The sequence below is a fragment of the Uranotaenia lowii genome, chromosome 2, assembly GCF_029784155.1.
Source record: "Uranotaenia lowii strain MFRU-FL chromosome 2, ASM2978415v1, whole genome shotgun sequence".
Lineage (NCBI taxonomy): Eukaryota > Metazoa > Arthropoda > Insecta > Diptera > Culicidae > Uranotaenia > Uranotaenia lowii.
In genome coordinates, this window is record NC_073692.1 from 259,500,958 (window position 1) to 259,513,681 (window position 12,724).

Consider the following 12,724-nt stretch of genomic DNA (forward strand, 5'->3'; position numbering starts at 1 on the left):
TGAACTAAAATAACTTGAAATTATTCCAATTTTATTTCAAATTCGGAAAGATTTGAACTTCTTCCACTATTCAAGTTTTACATAGCATCAGGGCAATCTGGAATATGTAAATATCTTTTGTAAGAGGTATCAGTTCATACAACGCACAATGCTGTTTTAGCGATATTGTCGCTGGCACACGGGGGTTTTGAGAAACGGACATTTGATATCAGGCATTTAAAGGTATTTAAAGGGTGATACGGTCAAAATTTGGTCAAGGGAAAACGCGTGTTAATCGCTGAAATCGTTTATTTAAAAAATCAAATTAAATTTGTTTTTCAAGTTTAATTAGTATAAAATTCAGGAAAAATATTCAGTTAGAAAGCCAGTTTGCCTTGATCTGCTGCTCGTCCTTAGCAGTTTTTTGGTCTTCTTTGGGTTTCGCTTGACAATAGCCCAGTATTTCTCAATTGGGCGGAGCTCTGGCGTGTTGGGCGGGTTCTTGTCCTTGGGAACCACCTGCACGTTGTTGGCGGCGTACCACTCCATGGCCTTTTTACCGTAATGGCAAGATGCCAAATCCGGCCAAAACAGTACGGAACAACCGTGTTTCTTTAGGAAAGGCAGCAGACGTTTATTCAAACACTCTTTCACGTAAATTTCTTGGTTCACAGTCCCGGAAGCTATGAAAATGCTGCTTTTCAAGCCACAGGTACAGATGGCTTGCTTGAAAATATCTGCTACCTTTCCCCTTCCTTTTGCCGTATAAAACTCCTGTCCCGGAAGCTGCTTGTAGTCGGCTTTGACGTAGGTTTCGTCGTCCATTACCATGCAGTCAAACTTCGTCAGCATCGTCGTGTACAGCCTCCGTGTACGTTCCCCAAACACTTTAATTAACTTTGTACGGTTGATTTGGCAACTCTTAGCGATTTTGCCAGCTTTGCGTGCGAGTAGCTCGGATTTTCGCGAAGCGCGAGAAAAATTTTGATACGCTGCTCTTCTTCCTTGGACGGCATTTTGACAACTGAAGAGTGAATTCCAAAATCAAAATAGGAGCAACATTACACACACACACACACACACACACACACACACACACACACACACACACACACACACACACACACACACACACACACACACACACACACACACACACACACACACACACACACACACACACACACACACACACACACACACACACACACACACACACACACACACACACACACACACACACACACACACCTTCAAAATGAGGGGTGTTCAGGTTTTTTAAATGCAAAATTGAAAGAAATACGTCAAGTTGATATTGACCAAATTTTGACCGTATCACCCTTTAGCTGACCCGGTAAACTTTATTTTACCTTTAAATAAATAAATTGTAATAAATGTTTTATTTCATCTACACGTCCTTATCTTCATCGTGCTCGCGAATCGATTTTTATGAAAATCGTAACAAAATTTTACAGCTTGTGTCTCATTTAAAGTTCATTTTGAATGGGGACCCTCCTTCCATAAAAAGTGAGATTCTTGAAACTATTATACAAAACATCTTTGACCCGAAAAACCCTCAGATAACATATTTCACTTCATTCCGACCGACCGTTTATACGTGATGGTGTTACAAAGAAAACGTCTCCATTTTTATATATATGAAGATTAGGTGTTCAGCTCAACAATGAACTGTTCAGAGCCCTATAGTTAACTAGATAATAAAAATTTGCTTAGAGCAATCAAGTAGGTATTTAATGTAGGAGAACATTCTGTAATGTCAAAAATATTTTAAACTTAAAACTACCCGCATAGATGAGGATTGTAACCAAACGATTTCTTAAATAGTCAAACGACGATTTCATGAAGCGTAAAAAAACCTTTAGCAAACGATTATTCGAGCTGTGAAATACATTAGTTGAATCGTGAACTCCAAATTCGCAGTATTTTTAGTATGTCGTTAGGTTATGTAATTGTTAAAAACTGTTAAAACAGTTGTTTGGAAGAACTGTTCTACATGCAGTCCAGTTAAGGTTGAAAACCCGATTGTGAAAAATGTAACATTCGGGTGTACAGTAATAAAGTTTTTTTTTCCATCGACCAATCGCATTTCCAATTATGTTTTTACATCTGAAGTGGGCACAGGAAAAGCAGTACGCACAAGTTAGGACTTGGCTTGAATCCTCTTCTTTTTTCTGACAAACTACGCAAATAATAGAATCATCCATGGTAAAATATTCGAAGTAATGCGTCGAAACAATCTGCAAAGTAAACGAGTATCGCGAAAAGGTTATTAATGGTAATGAAAATTAAGCCGAAGCTAACGGATAGATGAGAAAAATTTAAAAATAAAAATGTAAAAATAAAAATGTAAACAATGTAGAATGTTATTTTAGAACGACTGTTAACTAACATTCACGGATAACGTTTTGCTTTCGTGGAGGGAATTATATTTTTTCAGATAAGTAAATAAATTTTGTTTTCTAATTAATAACAGCAATGCAATAGGAGAAGTAGATACTGAAAGGGAACGAGTAAAGACTGAGCAACTCTGTAGTTTTTTTTTTCGGTTTACTTTGAAAACTATGCCAGACTTTGCATTTGCACTGCAAGTAGCACACTTTGGTTGCCTTGAAATTGCGCTAATTAAGTCGTGCTTTTCAATTGAAAAATATTTTTACCCATTCACAGACACTAAGGGTACGCACTTACCTTATCAGAAATTAATAAATCACTCAACTGTAAGCAGCGATTGTATCACTGAGAAGTTATTTGGAATCTTTGTTCCGGTAGCTATTATTGGCATGCATTAGTGTAAACAAAAATAAATCATCCACAAGATTCTAGTTGTAAGTCTGAAAGCTGTTTGGTGACATTCGCAGACTACTACTTTGCATAAATTGTGTCAGTAGAGGTACTAATATTGATGCCGAGCTTTGCTGAGAGTTTGTCTCAAAGTGATGGTATGCAATACACAAACAGCGAGATCCGACTTTAGACCGCCTCTATTGATGCATTTACGCTCTTTACAATACGACATGCATTAGATTTGGATCTTGTCAAACTTTCATCAGTAAACGGCAAACTGTGAGTAGTTCCAAAGCTCTGGGAGTAAATTTTTCAAACGAAGCTTTACACTAAGAATTGCTGCAAGAAGAGGCAACCGACGGCATACAACAACAGCAGCGACTCGACAAAGCATTCAGCACCAGCACCAAACTCAACCGTGAACAATACCTTTTTTTTTTGTGGCTAATGAGAAACCGTTGATAGCTATATAGATCTGTAGGTATAGTTTTGCACCCACTGGGGCAATTATTTTTTTTCGGGAATTATCAGATTGAATTGCTGATATTAAAACCACTCGATAATTTTCACACTCAGCACACATTCATGCAACTATTTCACAATCCAATATAACATTATACATTGTTTTACTATGAAAAAAATGTTGAAAATAACTGACGAAAAATCGAAACCTTGTAACCACCAAAAGCAGTGCTGCCAGACTGTAATCGTTATAGTTATTTCGAGGAGCTCTCATGCTTAAACATTTACGCAAATAGTTCTCTAACGATTTGACATTATTCCAACGTTATTCAAACCGTTTAAGGGATCGTTCGTGAAAAGAGCACGCACACAAACGCAATTTTTCTAATGTATATCTATATGAAAGATTTTCGGATAAAAATGGCCGATCTTTTCTAATTTTATCATTTTAATAAATTTTAATATTACCGCCTTATTTGATGCAGTGCATTTTTGTTGTGCTTCCTCTTGGTGAATATTCCAATAAGCATGCCCTGTAGAACAGGGGTGAGCAACCTTTTGAACCAACGGGCCAATTTAATTTTGAAATTTTGTTGGCGGGCCGCACCTAAAATACCTTCACGTCATAGTTTAGGAATACAAGTTTTAGGCCCAATGAAATCTGAAATAGGAAAGATAAAACGAATTCACGTGTTTAAAAACATAAATTCAACACGACTTTTACCCCATATGTAAAAGGTACATCACTGAATCTTTGCCATTTTAAAATTCTCAAAAGGTTTTAATAATACTTCTTGGCAAACATTCGTTCTTACAACATTCTTGTTAAAACCGATAGTACTATTTGTCATCACTTCCATTTAAAAATTTTCTGGAGCTTGCCATAGTGATAACTAATCGTATGAAAGAAAAATATATTTAAAGAAATCACCGTCTTCATAGCGTTGGAAGTTGAGTTGCTAATTGACTTTGTGTGATTTTTTTCCACAGCTAAAACTTGTCCTCAAAGGCTTGAAAAAAGTTGTTGAAAAAAATTGTCAAAATCACAGAAAAATGTTCAATTTCACATATTTTTAAGCAACTATCTTCAAAACTAAATTCTTGATTCTGGAATTTTTATTCAAGTTTTTATTATTTTTAATCTTATTAAGATATCATTCGGATAGGTTTTCTAAAGCTATATTATTACTTTGATAATGTGGAATGAGTTAATTATAAGCGAAATAGCTTAATTTATCGATTTTTGTTATAAATTTTCTTTCAAATTACTGGAAAAAAGCATCAAAGATAATCACAAAGACCTTTTGGATCGAATCACATAATTTCATATATCTTTTGTTTTCATCAAGAACAAATAAATTTTGTCGATAACTTTGATGCCGGCTGATTCATGTTGATAAAAAATCTAAAATCGTTCACCCAGGCCGAATTGGATCAAAGCACATTTTTTTAGCATCTACTCTATTTTAACTTGAAAAGAAAATAATGACTTCTGTAACAGACTTCGCAATTCCCTTGATCATGTGTAGCTTCCGATTTTTGTCTGTTCTTCCGATTTACTTTGATGGATTTTGCTTTTCAAAGTGGCAAATAATTAGGAAAAATGTATGCTGAAAAAAAAATTCCAATACAACGTTATGCCAATGACAATATTGCATTTATGCATTGAACAGAACATGATCAATGCTTGAAATGTCAGAAAAAAAGTAAACAATCTGACTGATTGTGAGGCAAATGCAGATAAGTGCATATTTCGAGGGATTGCAGTGGAGAAAAAATTCTTTGCATTTGGGATAGTAATGATCAAAATTCCACAACTGCTTAACAAATCGCAGCGATTTGCAACAATTAGCACATTTTCACTCTCTCTGAGCACCGGTTTCTCTCATTTTAACTTAAACCTTCTAATTCTCTCTAACAAATTGCAACAAATTACCACAAATTCAATCATTGATTGCAAAATTTGTTTGATCATTGACGATTATTCTCCGTTTATCTCAGTCCCCTGGCATATTTGATCAAGTCATATAAATTTTCCCAACAATCCATTGTAGAAAAAAGTTAAGGCAAAAAAAATTAGAAAAAAGCTTCGCGGGCCGCACAAAAGGGTCTCGCGGGCCACATGCGGCCCGCGGGCCGCGGGTTGCTCACCCCTGCTGTAGAACGTCCCGGGGTTCCGGTACAAAGCAATCCATTGGACGGATTAGAACTGTGGGGATCCCAGTAGCGTAACCTGAAACATAAAAAAACGCGATTATCGGATTTGTTTTAAAAGATTTTTATTTCCACCTACCTGAAACACACAATGTCCTGGTCCTTTTAATTTCTTTCAGATTGCAGTACTCTAGGTCCCGCAGCTTGAGTTAGAATTCAATTTTCCGTGCTGCGCCAAAACAAAATCCTCCCGGCGCAGCGAAACAAAAATGAAACGTTTGCGTCAGTGGCGCCAGGTTGAATGTTTTATCAATATGTTTATAGATATTTTTTGTTTAATATTTTAAATGATCAGGATAAATGATTCAAATGAGGAATTCCGTTTAATTCAAATCAATGTTTCGGATCGAGATTGACATACACCATGTAAAAGTAAATTTGATGTTTATATGAAATTGGTTTGCGTCTATAGTAGCGCGCAGAAAATCTTTCAAAAAAAATCAATTGCTGATGGTAAAATCATTAACGAAAACCACAAACACCATCGGTACTCCAAGCTCTATTTCCAACTGGATTCCATTATTGTTTTCGAAACGCTACAGAGTCGTATCACTTATCAGAATATAAAAATTATATAAGAGATATTTTTATAAGTTCGTACTGATTTTTTGCAAAGCTGTCTGGCATCTCTGACCGGCGTTTCGCTCATTTTTGACAGAAGTCATGGACGGTATGGTTAACGGTTCGAGATTGTTTTTACGATAACAAAAATATTGAAGGAAATCGTTCATACCATTGTATCACCTTTCCAGATACCATCACTTTTTCACATGAAGGTTCATGTTTCGTTTTTATCATTTAAATTTGTCATCGAAGTAAAGTTTAATAGAACAGCTACGTTTACAGAGAGAATCACTTTTTCTGAAGCTGTTGAGGAATCGTATAGACCGTTTGAGATAAAGTTTTTTAGTATGCGGGTAAGAACTATCCTAAAATTAAACTAATTATAAAGAGAACGAATCTCTGCGATGGAAGACTGCATCGATTTGCCTCTGGAGTTAGAGATGATTTTGTTGGCCATCTACTGCGTACCACCCGTAAATTTCGACCTTCGGCTGAAAGCAAAGTATCATCAGCAAATAATCTTCTAACTTTTCCTTCTGTAAAAATATTGTATAAAATTGGCCCAAGTATATTGCCCTGAGGGACACAAGCTGTCAAAAGCTTTTTCAATATTTAGAAGAGCAACACCAGTTGAATAACCTTCAGATTTGCTAGCGTTAATCATATTAGTTACACTCAAAAGTTGATGTGTAGTAGAATGTCCATGACGAAACCCAAATTTCATCAGGGAAAATAGAATTCTGATTAATGTGAATCATCATTCTATTCAAAATAATCCTCTCAAATAGTTTACTTAAAGAAGGAAGCAAACAAATTGGTAGATAACTCGAAGGCTCTGAAGCACTTTTTCTAGGTTTCAAAATTGGAGCTACTTTGGCATTTTTCCATTTATGGGGAAAATAAGCCAAGTAAAAATATTGATTGAAGATTTGATCTACTTGAATCCTCACACCGCAAATTGTTTACTTTTTAAATTTGTTTAGTTATAATCTCTATGGATATTTAAAAATCAAACAGCTATACTATGATAAAAAAAAAATGATTTGGTATTCACACTAAATAGTGCACCCTGGTGTCGACATTGCCTACCTTTGAGAAAAACCGGAACCGGTTTGCAAAAACTGCAAACAGAGTGTCCCCTCTGCTTGTCTGTGCTTCTACTTTAAGTTTGTATCCACCATTTCTTGAAAATCCTTACCGAAATTCAAGAAAATAATGTTTTACTACACACTGTTTACATTTCCTTGAACGCAAACGATCTGTCAAAAATAAGCTTCGTAATCGTCAAGGTAATCTGTCAAATCAGCGAAAAATCTGTCACGGTACTTGATAAACCATTGACGTTTTGATTTTACGAGAAAATGAATGCCTGTTCCCAAAAGCGTCCTTACTATACTTGACTCTACTATGGCGGGCATGATGTCGCTCCTGTTCACTTTTTTTATAAAACTATGTACGGATAATAGCAACCGCAAAACATTACAAATGTAATTTTAAAAATCATGTCCAAGTTATTGTTGCTGTGCTGGTATGATTAACCAAACCAAAAAATAACGATGCTTACAGCTCACAAAATAATAAGTTCCGTCAAACAGTGGAATGAATTCCATTTGTTTGGATTTGTGGTGAGCTTTTTAGTTGAGCTTCGACCACATCATAATTCGCCGGTACCGAGCGGAAAGTTAAATTGGAAATCTAGTCCAAATGCATTTGTCTCTGCTCAGCTTCACGCCAAAACTAGAAGAAAAAAAAACTGCACTAGGTGGGTAGGTTCATTCCTATCCGTTAAACTCTAACCGAAAACATCACCAACAACAGCAGTATCAGCATCTCAGTTTTCTGCGTCCGAGCTTTTTTCATCCAATCAGAACAACCTCGTAAAACCTTATGAATAGGTAATGGAGTTTCCCGTTTGGCTCTTTTATATGCTGATGTAGCTATTTGCGAAAAGGTGAATGATGTCGGTGTTACCCTTTTTTATTCGGGGTGACCTCGGGAAGTTCCGAATGCGCGAGCTTATTTTTTTTATGAACCTTAACTTCGCGAGAACGACAATGAAGTCCTGATGCTGCTGCGAGAAAAAAAAAGTCCCACACCACTAACTTTATGCAGCGAAAAACGGTTGAACAGATTCGTTTTTTTAACTCTCGGAACCATCATCATTGTCACAGCGAATGGGACTAGCTCGCCGTGCGCGATCCAATATCAGACACCAAAACCTCGAAACCTCAAAAAAGAATCACACCACTTTTGACCGCAGCTAAACTAACCAACAAAACAGCTGCAGTTGCTCGAGCTTCGCTTAGTATTTATCCGGTCATGAAATTTTGTCTACGCGAAACAGGTTCTTTGCGTTTGCCCTCAGGATAAAGTTTTATTGGCTCAGACAAGGTGAAGTAATGGACTATTTTATGAGAAAAGTTTAGTCAAACAACGGGAGAGATTTATTTATGTGCTAAGATATTTTAACATATTTGAAATGTTCTGTTCGCTGAAACGCGGGATTTTTATATTGAGAACCTTACAAAGCGTCTCAATGGAATGAAGCCACAGAAAGAAATGGCCTCTGAGTTGGGATCATCACATTTCTGCGCTATGCAACAGATTCTTTTAATCGATTATTATGGATCCTACTTACGTCCAAGGCCGAAAGAATAGGTGTACGTGTAGGGGGGGGAGTTTATATGTAAATAAAAAATCTTAAGTTCAAGGGGAGATCGAAGCAATCTACTGGTCAGACAAGACGTGAAAATTTCGCTCGAAGTGAAAATTGAAGGAGTTGGTCCAAAACATTAGGAATTTTGAAGTTTTGTTGCTGTATCTGGGAATGCAGACGAGTTCCTTATGGTGTGGTCAAGGTGATTTGCGCCACCTCGGAATCCGGTGTGTCCCGTGAATTGTCCAATCCTCAAGAGTCTTCAACTAAGTCTCATTGAAGCACCAACCAGGCCCCTTGAACCACTGGATTGTTTGCACCGCAGATGGAGGGAAAAGGATGTACAGATTCAAAGCTAAGTACTTTTTTTCTTGTTTTTTCGTACTTTGCATTTTAGGATAGTTTTTATTATAGTGAACTATCCCACCTACAAATATTTCATTATGTACCGTGACTGGTCATAATTCTGCGCATTTTGTTATTTTTACACACATATCTCTCAGTTTGAATGGATGAAAACTGCATCAGTTTTGCATACATGCAATTTTTTTTTTAGTTTTCATTTTTTTTCAATTCTATAAGGTATTAATATTTGTTATTGATATTGTAGATTTCGATATTTGAAAACGCACAGAAAAAAGGGTTTAATCACGAGAAAACGGTCCATATATTTTTATTTTTTATTTTGAAGTGATGAAATGGAATTTGTAAGGTTACAATATTTCTGATTGAATTACTGCACCTATCATCTTTTTCTTAAAAAGTGTAATAAAACTTATTTAATAAGATTTTTTTTAAATCTAGCTTCTTGAAACGCATAGTAATTTGACAAATTCATACTGATTGAACGAATATAAAATTGTTCCCACACAAATTTATAAAACCTGCACTTTGGAAATCGTGATCATTACTAAAATAATTGAACATATCAATTATTTTTAAACATAATATCGTGAAATGATAGAAATGATAAGAAAACTAGAAAAGATCAATATCATTCATTTGTTTCAAACCGTATTTGTTATCTTATTTTGATCGCCGCTGGGATATATTTTTATCTAAGTTTAGAGAGCAATTAAAACAGAAATGAAAATTGATAGGTGGAAAGGTCAAAGCTAGAGCGCTTTGGGGGAAACCGTATTTGAAATATTTCCTCATGTCAAATATCAGCAAGGGGTGTCAGGTGTCCTGATTTTTCAGGATTTGTCCTGAATTTTCAGAGGCCTAATTATTCAAAAACGCTTGAATGGTCCTGATTATTGAAAAATGCCCTCTAAAATGTCCTAATTTGTCCTGATTTTTTTTAAAATATCTAAACTATAACTAAATTCATTGTGAAATGGTGAGAAAATCAAATAAATCTTGAATAAAGTTTAACCGATGATAATCTTTGATACTTAAATAGTGTTTTTCGATATAAACATCAGGCCATTCAAGGTTCTTCTCGCTTTAGTTGCATAATTTTAGGCATCTTCAACACCTTAATTTCGCCTTTAGTTATGCAATCTAAGCAGAGTTGCATGATATTTTCATCAATTTAGTGGTGTCCTGAAAAATCCTTATTTTTTTATCGCGGTGTCCTGATTTTGGTGAAAACCATCTGGCACCCCTGAATATTAGGCTTTCCCTTGAATTTCCGGTCATTTCTGAAAGATTTTGTTAATGTTTACTGTTTTTATTTCAAAAATTAGATATCACAGAGTAAAATGTGGTCCAGCGTAGATATTTATTATGAAGATGCAGAAGATGACGAGCGACTGAATATTTTCGTAATACGTAGAAACATACGGGATGTTTCTAACCCATTATCACTATCAGATGAGGAGTAAGTATTTATTTGCCTTCATAAAATTTATTCTACGAAGGGTAAACAAAAAGGAGGAATCAGTGATTTGAATCTAATTAACAAATTTCTTTGCAGCTGTGTTAAATATTTTAGGTTGAACAAGGCGGCAATACTGTATCTAATAAACATAACCAAAAACGATTATCAATTGACGTGCAGGAATACAGCAGTTTTACCCATATTGGAAATATGCGGTGCGCTTAGGTTCTTCGCCACTGGAAGTTACCAACAATGTGTTGGTAATGATATGAACCTAGGCTTGAGTCAACCAATGGTGTCCACCATCTTAACGGAATTCTTAGACTTGATGGAACGTCGGATCTGTCCAATTTGGATCAATGCGGAAATGACTGTAGACGAGAAAAGGAACGCAAAAATAACTTATCATCAAAAATAGTACGTATCCAGTGGCATCACAGCCAGGTCACTACCGGCTGGCATCGAGGGTAGCTTCTGGCACCAAATCAAATCATCAGTATCAGCCGAGCTCAGATTTCGTGCTTCTGCTAAAGACAACAATGGTTTTTCTTATGTTAACGGAACATATGCCGGATCCTACAAAGGTTCAGTTTCTTGTACACATGCGGTAAATATTGTTTGATTTTCTATTATAATGTTTTTTTTTTTATATTGTAGATCGACGTCGCTCAGGATAGCACCAGACTGCACTAAATGTCGGCGGTTGAACATTGGCAACAATCTACCGGGGGAAATGCTAACAGCAGCAGAAAGTGCTCCCCCGATAGCGGCTTTATCGTGTAACATAATTGTAACATAGTGAAACAATTAGTGATAAATTTTTATAAACATAGAACGAACATGAAAGTGACTTTTGCTAGTGATTGTGTAAGAGCAAAAAAAACTGTGAGTCACGAGATGAATAAATTTCGATTATTACTAAATTATGGTTAATTATTTAGAAGATAGAAAATCGCCATGATGTCGAAAAAATTTGTTTTAAGAAAGATCAGTTTCGTGTAGCGAGTCATGTAACTCAGTTGCTTAGGTGCTAAATTTAGATTTTGCTATTTACAGACTAACCATTTATCAAACCATTTTTATTTATCAGCTTCAAAACTTTAAAAAAAAATTGAGCGACTCAATACACCTGATCATGCAAGAATTTACCAGAGCAAAACAAAACCTAAATACATCATTGTTGCACATAGTACATTTCATTTATTACGGATTTTTGCGATCGATTTCACCGAATAACTGAAAGTTTTAGAATTTGCCGTCTATCGAAAATCAGGACAAATCCTGATAAATCAGGACACCTGGCACCTCTGCTGCAGGACCAGACCAAAACAAACTTGGCTCGCTTAATCGTGACAGCTGAGTCACGAACTTTCAAGCAGTCGACTCAATCGAGCTACTCGACTGAAGTTTGACTCGATTCGACTACTATAATGCCAAAATGGGTCACTCGAGTAAAATGACTCGTGACTCGTCTTATGTAATAGGGCTCATAATTTCATATATAGTTTTTCAATCAAAACCTCGAAAATCCCTACCTCGCTTTGTAAGGGATGTTTCCTAACTACTGTGTAAATAAGTCCAGAATTCAAAATCAACAATTACAACTTAAATTTGAAAACCTTTGGAATTCTGGAAAACTCCTAAAATGCAGTTATCTATTCAAATAATTCGTAGAAGCATTATTATTCACTTTTACACAGAAAATTTTTAAAAAATAATCTTGTTTTTGTTGAAAAACTCAAGTGGTGCTATTCTTTTTCACATTTTTGGTCCTCAACGCCAATTGCTACGTCCAAAAAAGTAAACTTATGCTTGATTTATCCGTTAAGCATTTCAGAACAAACTGTGAAAGAAAATTTTCGTAATTTTCAATCATTCACATTTTAACAAGCAAAACACATAGTGGTGCTATTCTTATTTCGCTCACTGTATTTACAGCTCAAGACGTTCCCGAGAATTAGCAAAAAACAAATCAAAACTCAAACACCAATTATTCCATCAATAATCACTTTGAAAAGTCAAAAAAATCTAAACCAAGGAAAATATTAATCACAGAACAAATTTTCTGCTGATGCAAAACATTCTTCAACAAAACCAATTTCAGTCTCAACCGTTTTTTGTGTTTTCGTTCTTCTGAATGCTCCATTCCACATTCAAAAGGATTTTGATGGATGTCAATTAATTTTTATAAATAATATTAATAGCAAAAATTTCCTTCT

At 35.5% G+C, this 12,724-nt stretch overlaps 1 protein-coding gene across 1 annotated transcript in view; it reads left to right on the forward strand.

Annotated features, from left to right (window-relative positions):
- LOC129741892 (uncharacterized) overlaps positions 1-12,724 on the forward strand; it is a 382,622-nt gene that overhangs the window by 205,700 nt on the left and 164,198 nt on the right. The gene's annotated exons all lie outside the window — the stretch shown is intronic.